Source organism: Panthera tigris, chromosome B3 (genome assembly GCF_018350195.1).
Source record: "Panthera tigris isolate Pti1 chromosome B3, P.tigris_Pti1_mat1.1, whole genome shotgun sequence".
In the NCBI taxonomy this organism is placed as follows: domain Eukaryota; kingdom Metazoa; phylum Chordata; class Mammalia; order Carnivora; family Felidae; genus Panthera; species Panthera tigris.
This window is the reverse complement of record NC_056665.1, coordinates 138,008,926-138,018,819: the sequence shown is the minus strand read 5'-3', so window position 1 is coordinate 138,018,819 and position 9,894 is coordinate 138,008,926. Positions and strand designations below refer to the sequence as shown.

Sequence of the window (9,894 nt, the reverse complement as noted above, 5' to 3'; positions counted from 1 at the left end):
ACAGTTAGATCGTGGGCTGGGGACCATAAAACACACACGTGTTTGTCCACGAGGGAAGGGAAATCGAGCCCTTCACTAACAAATATTTATTCAGCAGCTGCTGCATACTGGGTGCTAGGGACATAATGGCACAATGTCCTGTCCTCCAGGAGCTTACGGTCTAATGGCGAAGCCAGACATTACTGAAATAGTCACTAAATAATTGAAAACTGATGTAAGTGCTATGAAATAAAGGTCCCACGAAAGCATATAAGATGGAGTCCTAAACCAGCCTGGCGTGGGTGGGGGTGTGTGTGGGAAATGGATATTTATTTTAAGAGCTGAGGGTGAGCAGGAGGAAACTGAGCAAAAAGATGGCGGTGGAGAGGAGGATGTCTACGAAGGAGCAGCAGGTGCAAAGGCCCCGAGGCAGGAAGAAGCTTGGTGTGGATGTGTGTTAGGCCCTGGTGGCTGCTGGGGGATGGAGGGTACGGGGTTGTGGCAGGGACAGAGTGGAAGCAGGGAGACCGGTTAGCAGGTTCAGCCCTGGTGTAAGGCTGGCCATGAGAGCCCGGGGAGGAGAGCAAGGGACGTGTCAAAGACACCCCCCACCACAGGTGCTGCCATCTCCTGTGAAGGGAAGAGGCGGAGGGCTGACTTGGAGAAGGGGTCATGTGTTTAGACTGGGACTTGTTAAGTTTGAGGTGCTTCTGAAACTCACAGGTAGAGGTGCAAGTAGCCGTGGGGCTCAGAGTGGGTCTGGAGCTGGGGGTGGGGGTCCTGGGCTGGAGCATCTCCAGGGGCTTCGAGCCTAAAGGCAAAGGCGGGTACAGAGGAGCGGTTCCAACCCTTGTGGTGGTGACTGTGTGCTCTCAAGGTCTGAGCCCCGGGTGAGAGGGACTCAGAGCCTTTCTCTGTCCCTCTTCATGTTTCACTGTACAGCTGACCCTCGGACAGCACAGCTTTGAACTGCGAGGGTCCAGGTATGCGGATGTTTTCCAATAAATACGGTACACTCCCATAAATGTGAATTTATTTTCTCTTTTTTGTGATTTTCTTTTTCTTTTTTTTCTTTAATATTTATTTTGGGAGAGAGAGCGAGAGCGCGAGAGAGCATGAGCAGGGGAGGGGCAGAGAGAGAGAGAGAGAGACAGACAGAGAAAGAGAATCCCAAGCAGGCTCTGCACAGTCAGCACAGAGCCTGATGGAGGCAGTGGGTTGGGGGGGGCGAAAGCGGGGGACTTGATGCCCCGAACCGTGAGATCATGGACCTGGGCTGAAACCGAGAGTCACAGAGGTTTAATGAACTGAGCCACCCAGGGGCTTCCTTACGTTTCCCTTAATAACATTTGCTTCTCCCTAGCTCACTCTATTGTAAGACACTATATATTACATATGACATACAAAATACGTGTTAATCGGCAGTTTATGTTATTGGTAAGGCTTCTGGTCAACAGTAGGCTCTCAGCAGTTAAGGTCTGGGGGTGTCAAAAGTTAGATGCGGATTTCCGACAGGGAGGGCTGTCAGCACCCTTCCCCCCAGCTTTGTTCAAAGACCAACTGTACTCTCATCCCGGGAGGTAGGCATCTGCCACAGGCTGGCCTTGCCGAGGAGGTGGGGGTGCAGAGATGGGGGAGGTCACTCGTCCAGGTGCCATTGCTAACAAGACCCAGAGGTGGGGCTTGAACCCCCCCTTCTGGTCCAGATCTCGAGCTCCCGCCGGGATCTCACCTGCCCTCTTGCTCCCGTCCAGGAAGGGTGTGAAAACCTGGGTGCCCATGTGCATGGGCATGGAGCCGTGGATCTGCCCCGCCCCGGGTTTCAGCCACCCCTCAGCAGGCACACGGAGCTTCCAGAAGCCAGCTCTCCTAATCCGGTTGTAGGGGGTGAAGGGAAGGCGGCCGACAGTCCAAGAAACATTAAGGCATTAGAAAAAGAAGAGACTGGGTTAGTAAGTAGGAAACGAGGCAGAAGATATTTAATGAACATCTGGAAAAGGTTTCCCTGAACCCCTGAACTGAGCAGAGGTCAGGATTTGGAACTTGTAAGAGGAGGCCAGCAAGCAGCCAAGTCCTGCTGATGCTTCAGGGACAGAAGGGGTCTGGGGGAAGGGAAGAAAGGTCTAGTAGATTGCCTTTTGGGAGGGCCTCCCTGCTCCCTGGAAAGCGGAGGGCAGAGGCCATGTGTTTGAATCATTCATTCCTCCAGGACCCTAATTGAGATGGGGGGGGGGGGGCGGGGGAAAGCAAGGTGAGCTTCCCTGCCCCATGGGGCTCCCCTCTCCTGCTGAGGGACTTCAGTCTGTCCCAGGCCCCCCAGTTCCACCCAGACAGTGACAACTGCACAGGTGACTGCGGGCGGGGGCGGGGGTGCTTCAGCTCAGTCACCCTGGGGAGTGCCCAGTGTTTCCTCGTGGCCCCTGGGTGTTGGGTGTTCCCGGATCTGGCCGGCTGATCCTAATTGCTGGCTAATGGCTGTAAACATTGCTCTCATTTTGAAAACAAAGCCGGGAGTTTCTCTGCAGCCCTCTGGAGAGGGGGTTTCAAGTCCGGAGAAATTGTAGACGCTAGTTGCTTCTCTGCCTCTGCTGGCGGAGGCATCCCCAGGAGAATTCTGCCTGTGGGAGCCGCAGGCAGCTCCAGGCCACTCTCCCTGCCAGCCCCCCCCTGCCCCCCCAGGAACCTCAGCAGGGCTGGCTTCCTTTGGGCTTGGCCAGTGGGAGCACCAGCAGGGCAGGGAGGGAGGAAGTACATGGGGCATCAGCTGGGGCGTGGGCTCCCAGTTCTCTGCCTCAGGGCCTCCAGGGGCCGAGCTCACAGCTCCTCTCAGGGGCCCTTCCCACCTCGCTGGCCAGGATTCTGGAGACTGCCACCTGGTCCTGTTCAGTTCTCTGGGAGGGAGGGGGTGACCCGTGCCAGGACCTTAGCTGTGCTGGCTCTGGTGCCCCGCCGGCACCCCCACACGCCGTCCACACTCCGAAAATAGACCCTCTGTCAAAAACACCTCAATATTACCCAGTGTGAATGTGCCTTCTCTTTCCTCCCGGGACCCTGTCGAATAGGCCCTGGGATTATAAAATCTGATGTCAGAGAGCGATCGGAAGGAATGTGGGAGAGAGCTTGGCGCAGCTCAAGCTGGCACGGGGAGGGGGGAGCGGGGGGGGCGGTGGCCAGGCGTGCGGCACTCTCCGCGTGGCCCTGAACGAGCCCCCTTGCCCCCCTGGGCCTCGATGTCCTGGTCAGTCCCCCCGCAGACTGACCCTCCTGGCTGGAGTAGAGGTAGAAGAGGGGGGGGGACCCTGTGACTGGGCTCTCCCCTCGTTGCTCACACTGATGCTCAGAAGGAAGCTTCCAACATTCTGATTCCCTTGTTCATCTGCCTCGGAATCCTGTCCAAGAAGGACTTGCTTTAAAAAAGATCTCCCTTCGTTGAGTCACATCGACACTGGCCGTCGGTTCTGCCAGGAGTAAATTCCACCGGAGTCTCAGAGGGATCCGGTTTTGGTTGGTGTCTGGGGGGCTCTGAGGCTGCAGCCGCCACAAAACACACAGTGCCACTTTCTCAAGGGCCAAATCTCGCCTTGTGTGGGCCCCCCAACCTGGGATCCCAGCCGTGGCAGCGTTTTGTGGCAGCGTTTTGTGGCTGCGTGCTAAAGCAGGGAGCTGTTGCCCGAAGCGAGGGTTGAGGGCTGAATGGCAAATAACCCCGTATTGTGTGGTCACTCTTCCCGCCGGGGCCGTCCCAGCCCTGTTGGTGCATTTTCAACACCCCTGTGGGATTTGCTTTCACCGAAGAGGGCGGGCCTCGTGCCTGAATCTTGTCTGACTTTAGTAGAGGGGCTTTCATACGTCAGGCCATTGTATTTATTTGTCACAGATTGTTGTTATGACAGATGACACTCGTTTTCCGTTTAGTAAGAAGGTGGCCACGTGAAGTGACCATTCAGAAGTAAGTCTATTAAAGAAGTAGCTGGACAAGTGGCAATAGTATGGCAGAACCCACAGGGGGAGTGACCAAACTGGGGGGAAACAACCCCAAAGCACCCTAGAAACTTGTGTCGCCAGCCAGGGGGCCCAGCGCGGCAGCTAGAGGCTTCCGGAATCAGAACTGGGTCCCCCTCTGCTGGGCTTGTCATTTGGGGCTTAGTGTAAAAATAGCCCCCACCTCGCAGGGCCGCGGCGAGCAGCGGATGAGTCAGTGCTTGAACAGGCACAGAGCATGCGGTCAACGTGTTGCAGAATGTGAGCTGCCCTTCCCACCCCTGTGGGAGGGCTGGTCTGCTTCGGCCACACCACGGGACGCATGGGATTTCGGAGGGGACCCTTCCGTGGGGCCTGCTCTCCCGCTCACAGACCCAGCCTCGGTTTTCGGACACTGATTCCAAAGCTGGGTGGGGAGATGATGAGGGTGTCGCTGGGACATCGCCGGCCCCGCGGATCTGGGGGGAACACTTGAGACTGTAGTTCTAACTTCCATCTGAACAAAAGGTGTTCTCCTTTGCCGTGTGTGTGTGTGTGTGTGTGTGTGTGTGGCCGTCTACCCCATTATACTCAGCACCCCGAGTGGGAAGGGCCCTCCCCCTCCACCCCGCCCCCTCCGCCCTGCCTGCACTGATCTGCACATCCCATCTCTTGAACACCACTAGCTCCAGGAAGAAGTGGAATGTCTCAGACCACCCAGCCCTTTGGAGTCCAGGCCAGAGCTGGAAAGAACCGAGGTCTCTTGAATCACATCTTAGAGCCCTCTGCCAGACACATCTCCAGAACAAATGCTTTCCTCTAGAATCGGAGAAGATCTACATGCGTGCCGGGTAAGGATGCGGCTTACAGATAAGCACCCAGGGAAACTTCAGGCCACAGTAAATACTGGGGGGCTGGGGAAGGAGGTGGGCTCATGCACCGTATGGGCCTCGGCAGCGGGAAAAAAGCGTGGCCTGGCCACAGAATTTCCAAAGGACTTTTTTCCTCTTTGTCCCTAAAAAAAGGCCATACCCGACTACGGGGAAGGATGGGGCTCTGGGAAGTCCTCCCCCATTCCAGGAACTCCTAGAGAGCTGAATCAGAAGATCCAACCCAATCATGTGGGCCCTTCCGGCACTTGGACACTTTATGGGCCTGGAATGTTTTGGAAACATGTATAGAGAATGTAAGAGGAGCAGAGCCCCTCACCCACATGCTTTCTGCCTCACAGGGTAGGGTGCACTCACCCAACTCTGCCCGCCCTCGGATACCCCAGGGCTGGCTCAGTCTTTATGCTTTACCTCCTTATTATGGAAGGTTCTTCTGTTCAACTTGTTTTGACTCTTTTCCCCACATTGGTTTTTAGAGGGTTTTTTTGTTTTTTAAGTTTATTTATTAAAAAATTTTTTTTTAATGTTTATTTATTTTGAGAGAGAGAGGGAGGGAGGGAGAGCGCATGAATGGGGGAGGGGCAGAAAGAGAGAGAGAGGGAGACACAGAATCCGAAGCAGGCTCCAGGTTCTGAGCTGTCAGCAGAGCCCGACGTGGGGCTGGAACCCATGAACTGTGAGATCATGACCTGAGCCGAAGTCAGATGCTTAATCAACTGAGCCACCTAGGCACCCCAAACTATTTATTTTTGATAGAGAGACAGCACAAGCAGGGGAGGGGCAGAGAGAGGGAGAGAGAGTCCCAAGAAGGCTCCAAGCTGTGAAGGAAGAGCCCTGAGGGCTCGATCCCATTGACCATGAGGTCATGACCTGAGCTGAAATCAAGTGCCAGATACTTAACCAACTGAGCCACTCAGGCACTCCTGGGGTTTGGGGTTTTAATGGGAAACTTCATTGGACATTCTAACACCAATCCTTCCCCTTAAAAAAAAAACCCTCCCTATTTGTTTTACAAGATAACATAACCAGATTCCAGAGCATTTGTGTTCAAGACCCCCAGAGTTCTATCCCTACACACATCCACATGCAAGCATCCTTTCTTCTCCCATGATTTTACATGGAATATCATATCAAGTCACTGTATTTACTTAGTGTCAGTTATGAAACCATTCCTTTATTCCAATCCCTTTTCATGTGCTAGATTTTCCCTGTGCCAAGTGAAGGAAAAGAAACCTCATTTAAAATGGGGTCGGGAGGCCAGCAGGCAGACCTTCAGTGCTGCTCCCAGCAGCCCTCCACAGCCCCAGCAGAAAACACGCAATCCCAGCAGAAGGAATCTTGGGCTTCCCCTTTACAGCCCCAGGGGGAAAGAAGGAAGATTGTCTCCTCGCTCAGCAACAGCCCAGCCAATGAGAGATAGCCGCAGCTCAGCCAATGAGAAGCCATTATACTTCCAACTCCCAGTTTCCTCCAATGGGCTTTTTGTTTATAACAGCCCTCCTGACTTCCCCCCCTTCCCTCTGGAAAAGGAGCCTTACTCTGTTCTCCAGGCTTGTCCATGGCTTCCCTGTAGTTATGTGTTTCAGGCTGTGATTCTGTTACTCTCAAATAAACCATTTTTTTCTGGTAAAAGAACTGACAGTCTTATTTTTAAGGTTAACATGCCCCAGCCACTGTCACCCCTCTCCTGATCTCCAAGGACGTTCCCTATGCTCCCACCTCCTTGCCTTTGCTGGGGCTGCCCACCCCCGTCTGGGTGCCCTGTGCAGGTGGCTGGGGCCTGTGGGGATGGTGCGGACCGCTCAGCTGGCTGCATGGGGCCTGGGAAGTCGGCAGTCCCTGGGCCCCCGCTTTGGGGGTGCAGCGGGGAGCATGATGGACGGGCTACAGAGGAATGGCCACTGTGTGTGTGTGTGTGTGTGTGTGTGTGTGTGTGTGTGTGTGAATGTGGAGGAGCATGGGCTGAGTCCCTGGAGATGTCCCCAAAGGGCTGGAAAGACAAGGGACCGGGGTTTCATAACCGAGATCCAACCAGGTCAGAATCCCAGATCCAACACGGACCAGACGTGTAGAACCTTGGACAGGCCGCCGAACCCCACCAGACCTCGGTGTTTTCATCCATCAAATGGGGATGTTCATAGCGCCTATTTTGTGGGTTTGCTGTGAAGATAAGGAGGATAATGAAAGCAAAGTGCTCCCGACAGCGTGTGACCCGTGGGCGGTGCTCCGTGAATGTCAGTGTGCCCTTCCTCTGTGCCCTGTCTCAGGTTGCTGCCAACAATTTTATTGGAGGAAAGAATTTTGCTTTCACGAAAATGCTCCACCTGCTCCCACCCTCCCTTTTACAGAAGGGAAAACTGAGGCCCAGAGAGGCGATGAGATGTTTAAAGCCACACAGCAAATTAAGTGCCAGCCTGTGACAAGAGCCAAGTCCTTGCCTGTCTCCTGCTGGAGTGGCCGTTATTTAGGCGTTTGGTACAGGCCAAAGGCGACGTGGGGGTCTGGAGGCATTTACAAGACTGGGGCCATTGGGGACAGAGCCCGAGGACCTGTCTTAATTGAAGCACGGGATTCTTGTACCGGGTATATTCCTCCTTCCTCCTTCCTTCTGCCCCCGGAAACTCTTTCTAGGTTAACCTGACTAGATCCTGGAATACTAGGGTGAGAAGGGCTTTTGAACACTATTTCATCAGACTCCCTCATGTTATAGAAGCGGACACAGAGGCCCGGGGATGGCGGGCGTTCCCCCAGGACGCACAGCAGGCCGGTGGCAGAGCTCAACTTTGAAACCAGGTCCTGGAATCCTGGAATTCTGGAATCCTGGCACCCAGGCCCCCTGTTCTTTTTTTTTTTTTTTTTTTAATTCCACAGCTGCCCCTGTCCTATGCAGAAGAAGGAGCTGTGTGCTAACATTGTCTGATTGTGAACACGGTTAAAAACCCCAACTCAGGGCGCCTGGGTGGTTCAGTTAGTGAAGCATCTGACTCTTGATTTTGACTCAGGTCCTGATCTCACGGTCATGAGATTGAGCCCCGCTTCAGGCTCTGCACTGAGTGTGGAACCTGCTTGGGATTCTCTCTCTCCCTCTCTCTCTGCCCCTCTCCTGATCTCTCTCTCTCTCTCTCTCTCTCAAAATAAATAAATAAACATTTTTTAAAAATGTAAAAAAAAAAACCCCACCTCATACCCCTAGCCCACGCAGGTGTGGATGGCTTACACCAAACCTAAGAGCAAGCGCCTTTGTGCGATTATAAAGATGTCCTTTCCACTTTCCTATAGGTCCCAGGGTTTCTGTCACAAGCAGGTCAAGAATTTATAATGGGGGGAAATAGAAATCCTTGCAATAGAGCCTTGCAAAACAGGAAGGCTGTGCGTCCACAGGGAGTGTGTTTTCCAGAAAAGCAATCCTTCGGGACAGGCCCAGGCTTGGGTATGCTGAAGAACGTTCATTTCTTCCACAGACACTCAAGCTCCCTGAGGGTCCTGGTGGCCCCCGGGGGGGCCCGTGGCCCTGCTGGGGTGGCAGGAGAGGGCGGTGGCCGGGGGCCTTTGCCAAACTGGCTGTTGGCCTGGCCCCCCTGCCACCTGCAAGGGTGTCCCTACCGGGACCGTCTTCCCAGGAAGCCAGTTTACAAAACGAGGAGGTGATGACATAATAAACGGAGACTTGGAGCCAGCTGAAGAGAAAAAAAAAAACGACACTTCGTGGCACGAAGTGGTTCGGGTCCTGTCCAAGGTGCGTGCAAGAGGGACAGTGGAGAACACGCAGTTTGGGGCACGCGGAGTTTTGTCCCTTCCTGCCACGCTGTAGCCTCTGAGATCTGGTCTCTGAAGGGACCTCTACTATTGCCCATTCGCTTCCTGGGAGGGGGCTTCATTCAACAAACTTTTAAAAAAAATTGTTTTAATGTTTACTTATCTTTCAGAGGGAGAGAGAGAGAGAGAGAGAGAGAGAGAGAGAGAGACATTGCATGAGCAGGGGAGGGGCAAAGAGAGGGAGACACAGAATCCAAAGCAGGCTCCAGGCTCTGAGCTGTCAGCACAGAGCCCGATGCGGAGCTCGAACTCATGAACCGCGCAATCACGACTCAGCTGAAGCCCGATGCTTAACCGACTGAGCCCCCCGGACTCCCCCATTCAACAAACTCCTATTCCCCATTTGTTTGTCATGTTCGGTGTGAGATATAGTTGGCGACGAGCACAGACACGGCGGGCAGGATCAAATGAACTTGGACATCAAGCCACAGCCTAGTGCCATCCTTCGAGGACCGTCTCCTGTCTCTGTCACTGAGTACCAGGTATGCCCTGGGATAGACGCTGTGACATCTCTGAGACTTCGTTTCCACGATTACGATGAGGGGTTGTCATAGATGATTCTGGAGACCTCTGTACAACCGTGTCCCTAAAGGAAATGAGCTACCACGGGGAAACAGAGGCAGTGGATTAGCACCCTGCAGTCTCGGGGGCTCATCTCCCCACTTGCTGGCATCCAAAGGCTCGTATGGAGATGGACAGAATGAGCCAGTCTTAGCAAGTTCCCCTTCTCCCGGCCTCCCTGGAGCCTCTGAGGATCCTGGGCCAGGCCTGCCCAAGACACGACAGCCACAGGCAAGCCCGAGCCTTGCCCAGCCCCGTGACTATGGCCCTCGGCCCAACTCTGCTTTGGAAGGTGGAGCCCATTGGAACCCAGGGAGTCAGCGCTGAGAATTCCAGAGCTCCAAGTTCTGCCCGTGTCACACCTTGTCCAGAAAGGAGGGGAAGGGGACCGTGTTTCTTAGTGTTGATCTGCAAAGGAACTGGCCTTGAGTCTCCCAAGGCCAGAGAAGCAGAGAGGATGGGAAAAGCTGGCCCCGGGTCCCCAGCACAGGTAAGGATATCATGCTGGGACTCGGGATGCAGGGAAACCTGGGCGTGTCTTGGGTTTGTCTGGCTGATGACCTGTGGCAGGAGCCCTGGCCCCTTGGGTAACTGGGAATAGCTTCCCATAAAAAGGTAGTGTGAAGGCCAATGACAGGGTATAAAGCACCTGCAAAACAAATCTATTTTCTTTGCACCTCTCTGCAGT

At 54.2% G+C, this 9,894-nt stretch overlaps 1 long non-coding RNA gene across 1 annotated transcript; it reads left to right on the top strand.

Annotated features, from left to right (window-relative positions):
• The first annotated feature begins 4,168 nt into the window (after positions 1 to 4,168).
• Positions 4,169 to 6,407, top strand: LOC122239701. Its single transcript, XR_006219079.1, has 3 exons — positions 4,169 to 4,221; positions 4,626 to 4,790; positions 6,031 to 6,407. It is a non-coding gene; the product is annotated as an uncharacterized LOC122239701 (long non-coding RNA).
• Positions 6,408 to 9,894: the final 3,487 nt, after the last annotated feature.